Genomic DNA, 19,868 nt, shown 5'->3' on the forward strand with positions numbered 1-19,868 from the left:
GTTGTTGTTTCATCATTTAAAAAAGGTGACTAGACAACCCGTTGTGGAGACCGTAACTTAGATTTAAGGTGCCATTTGGCAATTAGCTTATATATCTTGAGTTTCTAGTTCTGCTACCGGACTTGGGAGTAAGGAGCGCAGATGTGGACCTGGCTGCCAAAACAAGCAGGAAACCTACATGGGCTTTCAGTGTTGTTCCTCAAATGGGTCACATGCCTCAGTGCAGGGTGCGGGTCCCTAAAGCAGGGGTGGGGAGCAGCTCCACCAGCAATGCTTTGATGGTGCCCAGCTGCTGTTTAATTACCAGGCCTTCCACTTCTCTCCTCTCAGGGCCTCCAGGTATGACTTACCTGCACCATTCCAGACTCAAAAGCGCAGACGTGTGCATGGTAGAGGGGGAGAGAAGGGAAGGGGGGAGCAACTGCAGGAACGAGCAAGGCGTGTCCCATCACCCTCCCTCCCCGCAGGCCAGGCCCCAAAGGGAGATGGATTCAGCCACTTCTCTCCAGGTTCTCCGAGAATCTGAATCACAGGTCGACCACCCCAGTGCACCTTGCAAGCTCACGCCCAAAACCACTGCCAAGGAGTCCCCCAGTTCAAAAGGAAGATAAGGGAGAATTACGTGCTCTGCGCAATGCCAGAGGGTTAGAGCAAAGGCCTAATAAGTTTTCTGTCGGAGGAGTGCAAAGAGGGCTTTGCCTGTGGCAGGTGGAGAACTGGATCTACCTGCAGCGGGGCAAGTCAACAGCCCAATCCGGGTTTTGATCCAAAAACGCCCCTTTTACATGCAACACACCCCAGCACACAAAGGCAAGGGGGAAGGCCATGGACCAATTAAAGATGGCGGCTACGGAATGGATCCATGCCAAGTCAGCAGCACCTGCGGCTAGTTAAGATAATAAAGGCAGCATACCAATGCTTCTTTGGAAATCAAAATGAGAAAGCCAGAGACAGGGGGTTGAGGAGAGCCCTGCCACTAATTCCTGGTGGAGGCTTGGGCAAGCCACTCAATGCAAGACACACTACAGCAGCCATCCCCAGCCTGGGGCCCTCCAGATGTTCTTGATCACAACTCCCCATCAGCCCTTGTCGCTTGGGACTACAACACCTATCAGACTGATCTAGTTGAGACTGGATTAGATGACCCTTGAGGGTCCCCTTCCAACTCTTCAGTTCTATGTTTCTGTGATGGATCTGGTTGTCCAAAACATCTGGAAGGCACCAGTTGGCAAAGACTATGTTCCTCTAGGGATGTCAGAAGTTACCTTTTACAAAGTCTGCCTTTTTTATCCCTTTCATAAAATTTATATGCCACTTGATTGTAGGGAAAAAACCCTCAAAGTGATTTATTAATCCATCTAGCTCAGTGCTGTTCTGCAGTGACTGCAGCAGCTGTCCAGGGTTTCAGCCTGGAGTCTTTCCCCGGCCTCCCTGAAGATGTCACCTGGAATTTCTGCATGCAAAGCAGAAGTTCTACGTCCAAGGTACAGTCCCTTCTTCCCCTGGCTTGCCCAGAGCTCAGCGAACCCAAAAACCCCAAACACTGATTCAGAAGCTTTTTAAAAAATCAACAAAAACAGCATCCCCAATTATTTGGGCAGCCCTTTATAATTTTACCTTTGATTTTAATCATTATTCGAATGTTTTAAACTGCTGCTTTTTAACTGATTTCATTGATATTTTATTCTTTTTTGAAACCACTTTGGAGGTTGTTTCTTGCAATCAAGAGGGGTACATAAATTTACAAGATAAATGACTATTTTTAAAAATGACTTGTATTAAAAATACTGGTTTTAAAAAACTGCAGACAACAGGCTTTTCCTTAGAAGAGGCTTTCCCCATTCACAGAGGTCCTGTGCTGCCACGTGTGCGAATCACCCAGAAGCAGGATACTCCTCCCCGCCTGCCTGTTTCAAAAATAATTGTTTTAACTGCATGCAAAGTCATGCAACTAACAGAACAGCTCAAGCCAATTTCTATTGCTCAACCGACACTGTGCTGATCGTGCATTCCCTCAGCTGAGTCCTCCTGACTACCACCAGCCCTTTATTATTGATCTCTTCCTCCTCACGGTCTTCAGCTTCCCCCTCCGCAAAATGGACCTCTGTCCTCCATCCCCGAGTCTGACCAGGCCAAAACACAACAGCAGCAGCAACAGCAGCAGCAGCAATAACAGACCATGCTGAGCCGCCTCAGCAAAACAGAGCCCAAACACAAAGCGCCAGAGGCCCCCCTCTGGAACAGCAGGACTGCAAGAGGCTTCAGCTGGAAGAGTTGCCCCCCCTTCCCCAGATTACAAGGCTTCCTTGGCAATAGTTTTATGGGAAACCGGGGGGGGGGGGAGAGTGTGTGTGTGGAAAGAAAGGGAAAGCTAAGAGGAGAATGAAAGGAGGCAAAATGTCCTCAATGTGCAATCAACCGTATGGCTAAGAAATAAGACCGCGCGCTTCTGCTTTGGGCTTAAAGGCAGCAAAGGGACAGGCCAGTTCAGAGCAGGGATGAGGAACCACCAGATGTTGTGGGACTCCGACTCCCATCGGCCACAGGCAGCCTGGCCAATGGGAGTTGTAGTCCCACAACATCTGGAGAGTCCCCAGGGGTTGTCTCCTTCCCTGGTTGAGAATAACGGCCTGCTCTCAGCATGCAGAAGCTCCCAGACTCTTATCCCAGGTCCTCCTCAGCTAAATGGAATCTGACATTTTTCTGCCTGATACCTCAGGAAGCTACTAAGTGGGCAAATCACCTGGCTTGGTCTAAGGCCGGCTTAAACTGCAAACAAGACTGTCTACATGAGAAGGGTCTTTTCCCAACCAGGTCAGGCTAACTGGCAACCATGCAGAGCGTCTTCTCTGACCAGAGGCGGCTGAGCTTCACCAAAGACTAAGCCAGTTCTGCTCCCCGATATCCTGTTAGCTGGAAATGGCAGGGGTTGAACATGGGGTCTTCAGCACACAGAGACATGGATGTAATTGATCACAGAGTCATGGGTGCTCCCAGTGTGAGGGGTAAAAGCAGGCAGAGTACAGCATGGGCCAGAGACACCACACATTTACATGTATTTTCCAGGGACAGTCCTGGATTTACAGAAGCCATCCCAGTTTCTGATTTGATCCCAGAATGTCCTGCTTTTCCTTAGGACATCCCTATTTTCATCGGAGAAATGTTGCAGAGTAGGGAGCTATGCAACCCAGAGCCAAGGAGATAAGTAACTATCCAATGGAACCTCAGGTTACAGGCACTTCAGGTTACAGACTCCGCTAACCCAGAAATAGAACCTCGAGTTAAGAACTTTGCTTCAGGATGAGAACAGAAATCGTGCTCTGGCGGTGCGGTGGCAGCTGGAGGCCCCATTAGCTAAAGTGGTGCTTCAGGTTAAGAATAGTTTCAGGTTAAGAACAGACCTCTGGAACGAATTAAGTACTTAACCCGAGGTACCACTGTATACAACCTTTAGAAGACATCCGAAAACAACTCTACATAATTTTATTATGTTTTTTATATGTTGGAAGTTGCCCAGAGTGGCTAGGACAACCCAGCCAGATGGGTGGGTATATATGTATGTATGCATGCATATTATTATTATTATTATTAAATAATATGAACCTATTTTCATCAGAGAAATGTTGGAGGGTATGCATTTAAAGAACTATGGTACCACTATCAAGTCATGGCTTCTCCCAAAGAATTCTGGGAGGGGAGCCATTGTTTGTTAAGGGTGCTGGGAGTTGTTAGGAGACCCCTGTTCCCCTCACAGAGCTACAATTCGCAAGGTTCCCTGTGAGGAGGGAATTGATAAACCACTCTGTGAATTGTTGCTCCAGAAGAAGAATTAGGGGGGTGCAGCGTCTCATCACAACTCTCAGTACCCTCAGTAAACAATGGTATGGTGGGGTTGTGGCCTGACTTCATGGAGGTGGGGGCACATGGGCAGGCCTTATCCCGCACTGTTGCTGTGGGGTTCCCAATTGTGGGGAGGGCCTATGTGCAATAAGCAGACCTCCCCCTTCACAGAGCAGCCTCCAAAGCACAGGCAGGGAATAGGACTCATGTCACTGAAGAAAGTGGGGTGTGTGCTTAGTGAGGAGAAGAGATGGAATTTTTGCTCTTGTCCAAACTCTTTCGCCTCAAAGAGACGAAACGGGGAATATGGGGAGAGGGGAAAGAAAGAGGACGAAGAACGGGCGGCGGCAGGGAGAGAGTGGCCTTTTGTGCAAGATGCCAGGAGATTTTCTTGCACATTTATCACAAGAGGAAACAAAAGCTCGCCCTGCAAACATGCACACCCTGGTTGCCTAGGCGATGGCAACAAGGCCTGAGAGCTTGCAGGCCAGCATCCAAAGCGAACTAAAGCAGAAGGGGGGGAGGAACTGGGGGGGGGGGAGTGTTCCCTTGCCTCCCCGCCTTCTCCCCACCCCCCTTCCAAGGTTTGTTTGGAGGGAGGCAGAGGGTTTTCTTAAGAAACAATGCAGCAGAAGATGCGGGGAGGAGGAGGATGAAAAATTTAGAACAGGCCAAAGGACGAGGGGCCTCTTTGGAAAGAACCAGGGGTCGGGCATTGCATTTTCTCAATTTTATTCACAGTGTTATGTGGTGTCTCTGGGGGAGATTTATGGAAAAGAGGAAGGCATGGCAGTGGAAAAGCCAAAAATAAAAAACCAAAGACGCCCTCTCTTGTTCTCAGCACCCAGCTGCGACTGGGGAGGGCTCTGATTAGGAATCAGTCCCAAAGGATATGCGGTGGAAAATTAGACTACATTAATATGATTACTGTGAGGCCCTGGACTTTGGGATGCAGCTCAGTGGCACGGTAACCGCTCTGCGTACAGAAGGTCACTGGGAAAATCTCACTTGGTGAAGCCCTGGCATGCCACCGCCAGTCAGCATAAGCAATACTAAACCATTAATTTGATTCTGAATTGATTTTAGAATGCTGTGTTACTTTTACTGTTGTTAGCCACTCTGAGCCCGGCTTCGGCTGGGGAGGGCGGGGTATAAATAAATAATAATAATAAATTATTATTATTATTATTATTATTATTATTATTATTATTATTAATGGCTTATTCAAGGCAGCTTCCTAGTTTCCTAGACATGGGAGGAGGTTTCCCACTGCAGCTCTGAATGAGCTGTTGTTCTGGTCCAGCCCCCTCCTGACACTGGGGAGCAGGCAGCTTCAGCTGCACAGGGTGTGACTGCATGGTGCAGTCTGTCCTGAAGGAGGATTACCCAGACTTGGAGGAGGCTGCCTCTCTCCAGGGTCATTCTCTGGCCTAATTTCCTTCCAGCCAGCCTCCAGGTGGGGTGAGGAATTAATGGGTCATACTACCAGACCTCAACAATGCGCTACTGGAAGCAACCTAATAATCCTCTGTAGCAATGTGGCAGGATTACTTGCCCTCAGGAGATGTGTGCCCGGAACAGTGACTCATCCAGAAGCACAGTTCTTCACCCTACAATGCTTAACTTTCACCAGATGCATCAGAGTAGATATTACCTGCCCTCAGAGAAGCCCACATTGTGGTTTTGCATGAGCTGCTGATCTGGGTGTAAAGCTCCTGCAAGGCCCGGGGACTTAATTACACATGCTCTGCAACGCAGAAAGTTGCCAGTTCCAATTCCCAGCGTCTCCCGTCAAATGGAGGAGAACCAGTTTTATTTCGCCAAGGACAGGAGATTATTTTAAGTAAACCTTTCAAGCCATGAATTGGCATACCTCTGCCTTGAAGTCAGAAAACAAACATGCTTCAGCAACCAGAAGCAGCAGTGGGGAGTGGGAAGGGAGGAACCTTTTCTGCAGAGCATCATCCAGAGAGAAAAAAAATGCCCATGACTTGTGCAGAAAATTAGGGCAGAAAACCCACTTTTAAGAAATACATCGGTTTTTTAAAAATATGAATTAGTGACATAAAACAAGTGCAACTGAGAAACCTAGTCAAGTCTAAAATCACATTTGTAACCAACTGTTTTTCCAGCTAAATTTCCATGGAAAGTACATATATTTTATGTGCATAGCTCTTAAGAACTGCTAAAATAAATATGTTAAATAGTTTTGAGTGACATTTTTACTTTAAAAACTATGAAAGGAAACATATACACTATTTAAGGGTCACACTTTAAAATATATAGAAGGAATGCAATAAAAATAATTTTGAAGTCAGGGTTTCAATATGTTTGTAACGTTTAAAAACCTGCTGTGCAGTCCTGCACATGTCAACTCAGAAGTAAGCTCCATTACGCTCAGTGGGAGTAACCTTCAGTGTTTATAGGATTGTAGATTCAGGTAGGTAGCCGTGTTGGTCTGACGCAGTCAAAATAAAGAAAAAAAATTTAAAAGTGTCCAGTAGCACCTTAGAGACCAACTAAGTTTGTTCTGGGTTTATGTTTTCGTGTGTATCTGAAGAAGTGTGCATGCACACAAAAACTTATACCCAGAACAAACTTAGTTGGTCTCTAAGGTGCTACTGGACAATTATTTATTTTATTTATTTATAGGATTTTAGCCTAAATGAAATTTATGTTTTTCCTCTAACCCATGCAAACATTTGATCTCAGGTACTTTGGGTGAATGGAAAAACTTTGCAAATCTTTACATGAAACATGAAATTAGTAAAATGCATGTTAGCAAACAAAAGCAAAATAAGTCAAATAAACAACCTCCATCAGGTATCCACTGATTTTGAACAGTGGAAAGTTTTTGTTTCTTTTTTTAAAACCATATTACAGATTGGAAGTTTAGGAAACATTGAGCTAGAGCTGGCAATAGAACAAGCATTTTCGTCGGGGGCCCACACACACACACACACACACACACCCTGGCACACACAAGCCACTGGGTGTTAAGTAAACAAGGGAGGGAGGGTCATGTCTGGAGGGTACATATTTACTAATGATGGCTGTACATTACTCCAGTATCAGAGGTGGTACCCTCTGAATACCAGTTGCTGGGAATCTCAAGTGGGGAGAGTCTTGTGGTCCTCATGCCCTGCTTGAGCTGTCCTTCCCAGAGGACTAGACAGGCCTTTGGTCTGATGCAGGCACCAGGTTCGTCTTTTCTCATGCCCTCACAGCCCATCACCCTCTCAACTCATGGAGAGCGACTGTCTCTGAAGCTAGGAGTCTCCTGCAACTCCAGGAGTCTCCCCGCAAGGAAAAACCAGTGAAGGATTTGAAGCACATTCGGCAGAATATGAAAATACAGGCATACATTGGTTCTAGAATTTAATCCGTTCCGGGAGTCCATTCAACTCCCAAAACGATTCGAAAACCAAGGCACAGCTTCCGATTGGCTGCAGGAGTTTCCTGCACTCAATCAGAAGTTGCGGAAACCGCGCTGGACATTTGGCTTCCAAAAAATGTCCGCAAACCGTTTGCGACATTCGGGAGACGATTTGTTCGACAACTAAGCCATTCAACTACCAAGTTACCACCTGTAATCCCCTTCAGACTTTCCTGTTCAACATGCAAAGGTGTGAAGCTTAGGGAGCCCAGCACCACCCCTCTTGTCCATAGCATCAAAAGATTGCTTGAAGAGGGCTACAGCCAAGAAGCAGATAAAGGATGAACACAACTTGCAATCTTAGGCCTCATGAGCTCATCGCCTCATTCTGGGCAGAGACGTGTAATCAAGATTTATTTGGTCTTAGAGACATCCTCTCACTGACTGCCACGAGGTTCATCCTGACTAGGAGGACAAACAACAGCAAGCTGAACACCAAACTCTCTTCCTGGTTCATGAACTCACTATTGACTTAAAAAATAATAATCCAAAAACAGTAGCTAAGACAAAATGCACATCACACACACACTTCTCTGCCCTTACTATTCCTTTTAATCCTTCTAGGTTTTGGTTTTAATCAAAACTACTATGAACAATAAATAATAATTGCTAATAAAAAAATCTTCCTACCATAAGGATTTCTAGACCCTCCCAAGATGGGCAAATAATCTTTTCAGCCCAAGGGCCACAGAATCACAGAATTGCAGAAATGGAAGGGACCACGAGAGTCATCCCTGCAATGAATGAATCTTTTGAATCTTTTGCCCAACGTGGGCCTTGAACCCACAACCCTGAGATTAAGAGTCACATGCTCTACCGCCTGAGCTATCCACGGTCCCTTCTACACAGCCTTCCAAGAGCAAAATGCCGGTGGAGGGCAGGCCAGAGGTGTATGTGGTGCAGAGCAACTAATGCAGATTTCATATTTGTATAATAGGCTAGTTTCTAAACACACTCAAATGCCTCTTCATCCTCCATGCAGGCAAGCAAGAGCATTATCTATCGGCATTTTAGAGCAGTGTTTCCCAACCGGTGTTCCGCAGCACACTAGTGTGCCGTGAGACGTTGGCTGGTGTGCCGTTGGAGGGAGGCGGGCGAGTCGGGCGGTGAGAGGCGGCGGCGGCGAGGATCCGCGTCGAGCCGGGGGCGGCTCCGCGGTGGTGGTGCCGAGGTTTCTCTCTCCATTCTCCCCTCACACACACACACACAGGAAATAACACAGGATCAGCTGACAGGACCCAGACAATGGGGCGGCGGCGGGGCAGTGCATGCAAAAGGGAGGAGCGCGAGACAGCGGACGAGGAGGAGGCCGGCATGTCCGGGCAGCAGCAGCAACAACAGCAGCAGCAACTCCCGGCAACGGCTCCTCAAGCCCCGGGCAACCCTACTCCCTCACCGGCCTCGGCCGCCCTCCTGCTCCACCCGCCGCCGCCTCCCCCGCCGCCGCCGGCCACCTCGGCCCCGCCGCCGCCCCCTCCTCCGCCCGCTATCGCCGCCACCACCACAACCGCCGCCGCCGCCTCAGCTGCCGCCGTCCCTCAGTCCCTTGCTTTGCTGCCTCCTCCCCCCCCCACCCCCAAAGCTTGGAGGTTCCCCGGCAAGGGGGAGGGGAAAAAATTGAAAACTTTCACTTTCGTGCGTCCCTCCCGGCGTGACGCTGCGCGCTGACGTCACGGGGCTGTAATGGTGGTGTGCCGCGAGATTTTTTTCATCAAACAAGTGTGCCTTTGCCCAAAAAAGGTTGGGAAACACTGTTTTAGAGCACATTCACATCAACCAGAAACGCCCAGGATGAGAGGTGTGTCCTGGGGGAGAGATCAGAGGGCCAGAAAGTGATGCCTGGAGGGCTACATTTAGCTCCCAGGCCTGTGAGTCTTCAACCCCCCACCTTCAAGATTTCAGCAGGTAGACACTTCTCTCAGACAGAAATGCACTTAAAAAACAAATTCAGGACAGGGCAGAGACCATGAGGTCTGCACTCCAAATGCACAACCCCCCCCCAACCCCCGTCCTGCATTAAGCAATTAAGCAATACTCACCAACTTGGTGGCACACCAAGGCGCAGTCACGGCTGACGGTCCAGTGCCTTCCCCCACCATCCACTTAGTCCTGCAAGTGGCTGGGCATCATGGAGCCTTCAAAACACTCAGCAGCTGGGGTCAGACCCCCCGCCCCGTCCCACTCCGTGGGGAGAGCCCCAGCTTTCAACATCTACAACGGCTGCGATGCAGGGATTCCGGAAGCGAGCTGTGGAAAGACCAAACCCGAAATGGGAGATCAGCAAGCAAGAAAACAACCTCCACTGCGCCTGGGATAAGGAGGGTCATTCAGCGATCATCTTATTGCTGTTCAAGCCACTGGCCATAAACAACCATCGTAAGTACACTAGACATGAGGAATGGAACACAAGATGGGAGACAAACAAGCCCCCTTTCGTGTATTGTGCTGCACTCTCAATCTGCACCATGCTTACCCCAGGACTTCAGGGTACCTCAAGGACCGCCTCTCCCCATAACAACCAACCCTGAACTCTGCATTCATCATCTGACACCCTTCTTTGTGTGCCTCCTCCATGAGAGGTCTGGAAGGTGGCAACAAAAGAACGGGCTTTTTCTGCAGTGGCACCCCTTTTGTGGAATGCTCTGCATTCTGTTTTTGTCACCGGGTTAAGCAGCATCATTTTTGTCTAATACTTTACAAGGGTGGCTCAGTCTCACTCCTGGCCTGGAGCAGAAGAATATAACCCAGTGTTTCTCAAACTCTGGTCTGCAGCTGTTGTTGGACTACAACTCCCATCATCCCTGACCACTGGATCCTGCTGGCTAGGGATGATGGGAGTTGTAGTCCAACAGCTGCGGACCAGAGTTTGAGAAACACTGGTATGAACCCATCCATGCCACAGCACAGAAACTAAGGCTGCAAACCCTAGGTACACTCCAGAGGAACTTGCCTATCCAGTGGACACGCAACAAGGGCTTCATTGCAAGGCAGGCGTAGTCAAATATAGCACATAAAGGTTTCCCTCCAGGGAACCAGCCGAAGAAATAGTTGTGAACTTGGAGGAGTCATTTCTCCTCCTCCCTTCCTTCTCTACCCCTCCAGGCCATCAATGCACAACAACAAAGAACCAGCCTTGGAAGTTGCGGGCTCCAGACACTTTATAGCCTAGCAATGTCTCTGGACTTATCTGCAAGACAAGGCGTGTCCAGACTGTTCCAAAAAGCAGGGAATCAAGTGTTTTGGCCCTTTGGTCCTTCCAAGTCACTGGTATATGAAAGACAGGGGGTGTCCACAGGCCCCGCCCCCCACCGCCTCAGCTGAAAAGGAGCCTGGAGCCCTGTGGACGATATGTCTCATTGTGATTCTGTGGGCTAATGAGATGTTTTTGTTTCTCATTTCATAAAATTTATGAAACACATGAATGCAAAAGAAACCTCAGAGTGGTTTACAAAAAGAACAAAACAATGAAATTATCAGTAAACAGCAGCTGAAAACAACTACAGTGGTACCTTGGTTTAAGAACAGCTTAGTTTATGAACAACTCAGATTAAGAACGCTGCAAACCCGGAAGTAGGTGTTTCAGTTTGTGAACTTTGCATTGGAAGCAGAATATGTTCTGGTTCCTGTTGAGTGTGTTCCATTTGTAATTTGAGTCCCCCGCTGCTATGGGAAAGCACACCTTGGTTTAAGAATGCTTTGGTTTAAGAACGGACTTCTGGAACGGATTATAAACAGTTTGTAAACCAAGGTACCACTGTATTTAAAACATTCAGAGGGTAATTAAAATTGGTAAGCTTAAAACACAGATTAAAACACCCGCCAGAGTTCTACATATCTGGGTAGGTTTGCCTCAACAAATATTTTTTTTAACAGGGATCGAAAAGAGTAACCGTGAAGCTGCCTGCCTGACATCAATAGGCAGGGAGTTCCAAAGTTCAATTTCTTACAAACACAGAATGGATATTGTGTATCACTTGTAACATGGCATTCTGCAAATCAAAACAGTCAAACAGGCATATATGGGGTAAGGTAATCTTACAGGTAAACTTGCAAGTTATTGTGGGTTAAGCACAGTGTTTCTCAAACTTGGGTCTCCAGCTGTTTTTGGACTACAACTCCCATCATCCCTAGCTATCACAACCAGTGGTCAGGGATGATGGGAGTTGTAGTCCATTAACAGCTGGGGACCCAAGTTTAAGAAACACTGTGAAGGTGTGGTCCAAACACCTGGAGGGCCCCAGGTTGGCGAAGGCTCACTTAAGAGGTCATCCCCATTTGACTCAGCTTCCTTCTGCTGCCAAATAGGAATGAGTCCATCCAAATTGGTTTCTAAAGTAAGAGTTGATGGTTTGGGCCAGAGAGGGGCTGGTTTCTTATTGGGGTGGTTGGACAGGTGCCTTGAATGAAGTAGCTAGGGGACAGGATGTTTTAGCTGAGATTCCTGCATTGCAGGGGGTTGGACTAGATGTCCCTCAGGATCCCTTCCAATTCTATGATTCTATCACAGCAGTCTGGCAACCAGCACATTCCACTGTACCTTGTTACTCAGTTTCACAACTCAACTATTAACAAATTCACATTTGATTCTTCTTGCAGAGCTAGTAAACTTGAAAGGCGAGATAGCCCAAGGGTCTATAGAGCTGGGAGGATGGACTATTGACCTGCTAATTACTGTCAATTGACTGCCTTGCATTCGATGATAGCTGCCCTATAGCTGAATATTGCAGAGTGCTACCACATCAAGGCTATCACATCAAGCCTTGGAGTTGTACTGACCAGGTAATTGCTATGATAGTCAAGTGAAACATCCACATTCAGAAGGCCAGACACCTCTATGAACCGGATACTCCGGATTGCTAATGCACAGGGATTGCTAAGACTGTCACTTGGCAGGCTGCAACACACGTCTGGCAGGCAGCAAATGTCCTGCTGGGGTTGCACAGCTATGCCGTTACAATAAGCTGGCGGCCACTTGGCTTAAGATATCCAACCACTATGTCCCAAGTTCACTAAAATGGAACCTCCTTGTACAGTGGTACTGTACACCTGAAGGTCTAATGCTGAGGACAAACACTCAGGTAAGGTCCATCATCTTCCATGTCCTGCTTGGGAGCTTCATCCCAGAGGGGCCAGACTAGCCATGAACAAAACCATTTACCTGATCCAACATGGTAATGACATTAAGGAACACAGGAATTCCAGAAATACCAAGTCTGACCATTGACTAAACTGACCAGCAGTGGTTTCTCCAGGGTTTCAGGCAGGGGGCATTCCCAGCTTTATCGGGAGATGCCACTGAGCCGCAGCCCCTTCCCTGCCAGTGCTCAAATTGGCACCTCAAGTGCCATCTAAAAACAAACAGTAGCTGGAGAGGTACTCTCTGGTCCTGTAGGAGTCTGTCCATTTAAGAAGACTGTTGCTCAGCAGCACAGCACATACATGATTTGCATGCAAAAGGTCCCAGGTTCAAGCCCCAGAATCTCTAATTAAATCTAATTAAAGGATCAGGTTGCCAGTTGACAGAGGAGACTTCCTTCTGCCCAAGACCCTCCCAAATGAAACGGATAGTCTTCCGCTGAATGAATGAGATGCTGAACCGAATACAAAGCATCTTCCGGTGTTCTGGGTAGCGGCACCACGACTGCATTTCAAAAACTAAGAATCATCCATTTTTTGTTTTGTTTTTTAGTCACTGAGCTTGTCTCCTTGCTTCAATTTAAAGCAGTAATTTGCCACTGTTTTGGGGCTCTTCTCTGGTGCTCCAGAACCAGGAAGCTCAGACGAAGCATCTGGTCCCTCGCCCTTGGTTGCCGTCTGTTTGTGTCTGCAGAACACGGCTGGCTGTAAATAATTGATTGCAAGCAATAGTTTGGAATTTAATTACATGGTTTTATAATGGTAGACTAACTAACTTGGGGGTTTTCTTGGTTGCAATTAGCAGCCGCCTCGTCACCGTTCTACTAATTCGTCGATTTAAAGAGCTGACAGTTATTGGTGCAACAGTTACCCAAAGAGGCGTAATTATCGTAGATCTGGGGGCGGGGGTGAGAGAAGCGGGTGGGCTCTTCCCCAGCTTACGAAGCGAAGCGGATCAGAACAGCTTCCCTTTCCGCCCACTTCCAAATCTTCCAGGAAGGCGAGAATCAGTGCAGATCCAGCCAAGGCAAAGAGGAGCTCCCCGGGTGAGAATTCCTGGGAGTGGGCGGGTTAGGAAACCCACATTAATACGACAGATGAACCAAACCCTTCCTGCATATGCACACACAGGGCAACTCTTGGGAACAATTTCAGATATTCTGCGCTCCAGGGGCTCTCGCCTGAATGCAACCACATCAGCAGGGCGTATTGACACAGGAGCTGCCCCTGCGGGGGTCTTTCCTCTGCATTCAGAACCCCACAGGGCCGAAGCTGAGCCAGCATGTGAGCAATTGATTAAATGTTTGGGGTTTAATGCAGGAAACCCACTTGAAAACCCCCATTTTGCAGAAGAAGGGAGAGAGAGGGTGGGCCCCAGCGGGATAGGATTACTACTACTGAGCAACTTCTCCCATTGAGCAAGACCAATTCAGCCTTGCGAAGGCAATACAGAGGGAGCAGGTCCTCCAGCAAAAGGATTTGGCTCTGTGGCAGAGTGTCTGCTCTGACTGCAGAAGGCCTCAGGTTCAACCCCAAGCATCTCCAGTGATGGGAAAGATTTCTTCCTGCTCAAGACCTGGCTAGCTAGGAATAGATAATGGTGAATACAGGTGAGCGGTTGATCAGTGTTAGAAACTCAGATATCAAAGCTAGGCACCAAATGGCTCCTAAAACCAGGGTTACACAGTCGCCAAAATGGAATACAGTGGTACCTCAGGTTACATACGCTTCAGGTTACAGACTCCGCTAACCCAGAAATAGTACCTCAGGTTAATAACTTTGCTTCAGGATGAGAACAGAAATCGTGCTCCGGCAGCGCAGCGGCAGCAGGAGGCCCCATTAGCTAAAGTGGTGCTTCAGGTTAAGAACAGTTTCAGGTTAAGAATGGACCTCCGGAACGAATTAAGTACTTAACCCGAGGTACCACTGTACCTAGTTGCCATTTGGGGGGCAGCTTTTTGGTTCCTGAAATTTGTTCTGCTTGCGCCAATAAAATACAATGGAAAGAATTCTACAGGATGTGTTGCTAGTGTGTGAAAACAGGCAAGATCCAAGGCATACACCTTCAGGTGGTGGAGACATCTGGCGCTATCCTGGCACCTGGGCATCTTCACTTGGTTGCAAAATGCGCCTGGTGGATTTTGAACACTGCTGGGAGTAGATAGTGGCAAGGCAGGTGGGCTGTTCATCCAAGGATCAGGGAGTTTTCTAGGTTCAGCAGTGGAAAGAGGTTTCTCTGAAGGTGCAAAAGAAGGAACCATGGTACAGTCGTACCTCGGAAGTCAAACACCTTGCGAGTCGAACGTTTTGGCTCCCGAACGCCGCAAACCCAGAAGTGAGTGTTGTGGTGCCTGCAGCCAATCGGAAGCCACACCGTAGTTTCTGAACGTTTTGGAAGTTGAAAGGACTTTGGGAATGGATTCCATTCGACTTTTGAGGTACGACTGTATGCATTGCACAGTTGGGGCATAAATTTTCATGGAATTCAACACCGCGCGATATAGCGACAAGTCTGATCATTTCTTTCTTTTAAAGGAGTGGACGAACTCATGGAAAGAGGATGAACCCACCCAGGAAAATTAGGTGTACTAACTAAACAGAATGCTTGGAGGGAGCTCTGAGTACAAGGTACAGAGGGCAAACAAGGAGGGAAGATGGCGGCCCTCACAGCCTGCCTTGGTTGACAGCATCTGCTAGGCCACTGCTGGACTAGACAGACATGACTGAGAAGGCCTCTCCTTGCATCCTTGTGAAACAAAGGCATTCCTCTAGGGCAGCATTAGACAACCTGGCTCCCACCAGGCACCCTAGACTACGACTCCCATCAGCCCCAGCCAGGTGCCATGATGGTCCTATAAGACTTTCTGGGCTAACTAGCCACAATGGCTATGTTCTGCCCTCCATGGCCGGAAGCAGCAATGCTTCTGAATGCCAGTTGCTGGAAACAGCAGGAGGGGAAGAGTTGCTTCTGTGCTGGGGTCCTGCCTGTTAGTTTCCCACAAACATGGAGTTGGCCTCTGTGAGAACTGGATGCTATATTATTATTATTAAATTCACCCAAGGACTACAGGGCGGTTTACAATACAAAAATACATAACTTAAGAACTAGACTGGATGGGCCCATTGGACTGATCCAGCTGTCTCTTTGTGTTCTTATTTGTTAAGCAAAAGAGTTTGTTGTTGTTTTTTAAAAAAAGTCTATTGTAGCATTAAGAAGAGAGGCAGTCCACTGTGCACCTGCTGATGGGAGAAACAGGTGGGAGCCGTTTACAAAATCTGCAGTAACGCAGGAGCTCTGCACCTGCCTCCGCAGCTGAGGTGCTCATGGCTACACCCCAAACATGCGCACACACCCTCCATCCTCTGCTTGCCGCCATCTGTAGCCATCAGGGAGGAGTGCTAAACAGCGCTCCCAAGCAGGATTTTCTCTGGCTTAAAGGAAATGATCATGCCTAGCTGGGTTTGCACAATAGGGTCATCTTTGCCTCCCGTCCATCACTTTGCAACCAGCCCCACCCCCTGTGGAGAACGTGCAACACCAGGCCGGCCCTCCTTGCCACCAACCACAGGGGCAAAGATGTTGTTAGAACAGTAGGGGGGGGGGAGAGATGGGGAAGAGAAGGAGAAAGTCTGAGGACTCCCAGGCCTCTGCAGATAAGGCGAAAGCAAACTGCTCCCCTATGTGTCTCTCTGCAGCACATTCACAAACCACAACAAAGTTATTCCAAAAGGACAGGCCACCTCTTGTCTCTTCCTTAGGATGACACCACATGTTTTTAAGTGTATAAATATCTCTCCATATAAATGTCTCACCTTTTTCTTGCCCCTACAAGTGTGCAGCGAGGCACAACTCTGTTCAAGTATTACTCACAACATGGGAGCCTTTAGAGAGAAAGGTGTCAATTTTCCATTAGAAACTAAATTAATTAGACCAGAAACTGCTTGCCGGGAGGGTCTGGACTGTTTTCACAGACTAATAACCCACGCTGTAGGATTCTCTCAGTTATATTTTATCTGCACAATCGGAATGAAGTTCAGGAACCAAATTGCTTTTTCTGTGCAGCCTGAGCAGGAGCAGCCGCCGTTAAGAAAAAGAGGTTGGAATTGGCCAATATATTTGTGGATTGTCCCTGGTTCAAGTGACGTGTCTTCTTAAAGCTCTCTCAAAGCTCTTAACCTAGCTCAAGGTAGTCATCTGAACTAGCCAGATGTGTAACTGAGAACCAATCACAGTCAGTCCATCGTTTGAAAAATAAGACTTTAGCGGCGTCTTGCCCCCGAATTGGCAACTAGACATTCCATTTTAGCGACTGTAACCTTGGTTTAAGGTGGCATTTGTTTCCTAACATATATCCCAGTTTCTAACACTGGCCACATGCCACTGGTGGGCAGGCCGAAAGACAAAATTGGGAACAGCCAGACCAAGAGGCAAGAGCTTCCCCTTTGTACAGAAAGTTACATACCAGCCACACAAAAGGCAGTTTCCCCATACATCCCCAACCCACTCATCTCTCTGTCCTCCGTCCAGCCAAAAAACACAGCTGAAAGATGCATTAAAACCAAAGCAAGAACTCCTGGACACGAGAGCAGAGCAGGGCTGGTGAGAGGGATACGGCCCGAGTCCCACAGGTACACCAACGGGGAGGTAAAGGCCGCAATTTTATAATTACAGCCAGTTCTAGAAGGGTAGCCTTGCTGCAGCAGGGGGAGAAAAATAGTATTGTGGAACCTAAACGCCCAAGGGATTCAACAGTGCCTCAGCTTTTATGGAGGCATATGTGACCAAGTTGGTTCCAGTGTTTTTCTGCCACAATAAAAACTGTCTGTCTTTTAAAACGGCGCCGCAAGACTCTTGTTTTGCGATTAAAACGGAGAATCGTACAGATTAGCAAGCTGGCGTCATGGGACCGAAAATTTCCTACTACTTTTGTTTCTCTGTAACGACGCATTGCAAAAATATCAGGCAGGCATGGCAGCTGCAAAGTTTTTAGCTTTACTAAATGTGTAATAAAATAAACAGGCTAAGCAGGATTGCTCTTGGGGGGGGGGGGGCATTGGACATTACAGCTAAAAGTTTTCCAGAAAACAGACATCACAGCATCCAGCGATAAAAGCTAGTACCTTACATTCAGAAATGTCAAGTCCTGGAATTCCTCCTCCTCCCCTATCGCAGGCAGAATTCCATACTCCCCAACGACCATTATCTCCATTTCCAAGAGGAAAACACAAGACCAGTTTTTGCCAGTGCAGCAGCAGCAGCGAGGGGGATCAGTTGCCCCCCTCCCCTGCCTCACGGTCATTTGCAGGCTGATCACCACAACAGGACACACCATCTGCAGCTCTGAGGTCTCCCACACAGAGCCAGCCCCCCCCCAACCGCCCTCATTCCAACAGGCCGTCCTAGCAAATGAAAACACTTGACTGAGGGGCTGCCGGCAACCACCTCATTATCTCCAGATCAAAAACCCCACACAAAACCCTTAAAATGGAAGGCCTGAAATGTGGCATGGCAGGCTCCCTGCTAGACAACAGAGACTGCATTCACACCGATATCATCACCCTAAAATGCCTGCCACAGAAACCAGTGCAGGAAAACAGAACATCTGCAAACCAAAGGGCCATTTCTCCCACAAGAGGTGGTTGCCTCACTTCATGACTGAAGGGGACCAGCTCACATGATGGAACGTTCTTTCCTGCAATAAAATGAAAATTCCAACACTCTGGGTTTTTTATTTTTTTTAAAAAAAACAAAACATTGACCACAGGAAACTAGCAGATCAAGAAGGAAGGTTATTGCCTAGCTTTCTCCCTGACATCTTTCACGTGGGATTTTAAAAACAAACCTGGGGAGGAAGGCATTCCATGAGGTGAGGCCTCAGCTTAGTGGTACAGCCCAGACAAAAGTCAACCACCTCAATGAAAACCAGGCCAAAGTGGCTGCTATTTCCTCATAAATTACAGTGTCACGCATAAATGTGCTGTGGTGCTCAGATCCTGCATTTGGGCTCCCCACAAAGCAGTGTTAGAAACTCATATATAAGCTAGGTGCCAAATGGCTCCTTAAAACCAGGGTTACAATTGCCAAAACAGAATGTCTAGTTGCCATTTTGGGGCCAGATTTTTGGATACAGCTTTTTGGTCCTTGAAATTTATTCCGATTGTGAAGATAAAATATCACAGTCAGAATTCTACAGGATGTGTTGTTGCTGTGTGAAAACAGGTAAGATCTAAGACACGCACCTCCAGAAGGGGGAGACATCAGGTGCAATCCTGACACCTGGGCATCTTCACTTGGTCGCAAGTGGCCAATAGCCAGGTGCAAAATGCACCTGCCGAATTTCAAACACTGCCCCAAAGACATATGGGGCAGGCTACTGTGAGAACAGGATGCTGGACACGGTGGGCCGTTGGCTTGAGCCAACACCCAGACTCTTTTAGACACTCTTATGGCAACTCTTACCAATAAAGCAGCACGGAGTATTCTAGAGAGCAAATATAAACAGCCTGTAGCCTACTAAGTATGGCTGGCCCAGAAGGCATAAGATGAGCCTGCTGGATCATGCCCATGGCCCTTCTAGTCACGAATCCTCTTCTCAGAATGGACAACCAGAAGCCGCAACAGGAAGGCCACACACAGGTCCCAAGATTCCCACCAACTGGTATTCAGAAGTATAGTGATCACGGCTAGTAGTCATCAATAGCCTTCTCCCTCATGAATCTGTCCAATACTCTTTTAAAGCTATCCAAGTTGGTGGCCATCATTGCCTCCTGGGTGAGGGAGTTCCATAGTTTTAACTATGCGCTGTGTGAAAAGTATTTCATCTGTCCTGACGTTCACCTCCAACATTCAGCTCCATTCAACGTCCACAAATTCTAGTGTTACGATACGGGGGGAAAAACTTCTCTCTATTCGCTTTCTCTGTGCCATGCAAATTATATAAATTTCTATCATGTTGCCTTTTACCTGCCTTTCCCCCTAAACTATAAAGTCCCAAACGTTGCAAGCTTTCTTCACAGGGAAGTAGCGCTCCATCCTCTTTGGAATTTTGTTCACACTTTTCTGCACTGTTTCCAACTCAACCATCTTCTTATTGAGGGGAGAAGTTGCTGCTACTTCCCATGGCAGTAAGATTGGGGCTGGCAGGGGCACCGGCAGGGCCCCTGCACCACCCCGACCCTTGACCTCATCTCACCCCCCCTGCCTCTTCCCAGTACACAGCAGTGGCAACACTCCCTCTCCGAGGCTGCTGCTGCAGTGCCGCTCCTGCACAGAAGAGCTCAATGAGGTGCCCTCCAATTCTTGCTGAAACTATTAGCTCCCATGGTGCCTTTGCCTGCGCTGGCAGGGGCTGATGGCACTTGGTGTGCAACAACATCTGGAGGGGAGCCATGCTGCCTTCTCCTATAGCAGGGTGCCTACCATGGGCAACATCTTTCATGAGCCTCAGCTACGAAG

The 19,868-nt window shown here is 47.9% G+C and overlaps 1 protein-coding gene across 2 annotated transcripts in view; it reads right to left on the reverse strand.

The window, feature by feature from the left end:
* The window catches only part of VANGL2 (VANGL planar cell polarity protein 2), a 43,605-nt gene that overhangs the window by 16,999 nt on the left and 6,738 nt on the right, over positions 1-19,868 (reverse strand). The window contains exons 1-2 of one of the 2 annotated variants that reach the window (XM_083478313.1): positions 17,539-17,750; positions 9,316-9,523 (exon numbers count right to left, since the gene is read on the reverse strand). The gene's annotated coding sequence lies outside the window, so the exon portion shown is untranslated. Of the gene's footprint in view, positions 1-9,315; positions 9,524-17,538; positions 17,751-19,868 lie in introns of those variants that run through there. The other variant, XM_083478312.1, reaches the window with a different exon arrangement.

This window comes from Podarcis liolepis (assembly GCF_965112155.1).
Source record: "Podarcis liolepis genome assembly, chromosome: 15".
Taxonomy (NCBI): domain Eukaryota; kingdom Metazoa; phylum Chordata; class Lepidosauria; order Squamata; family Lacertidae; genus Podarcis; species Podarcis liolepis.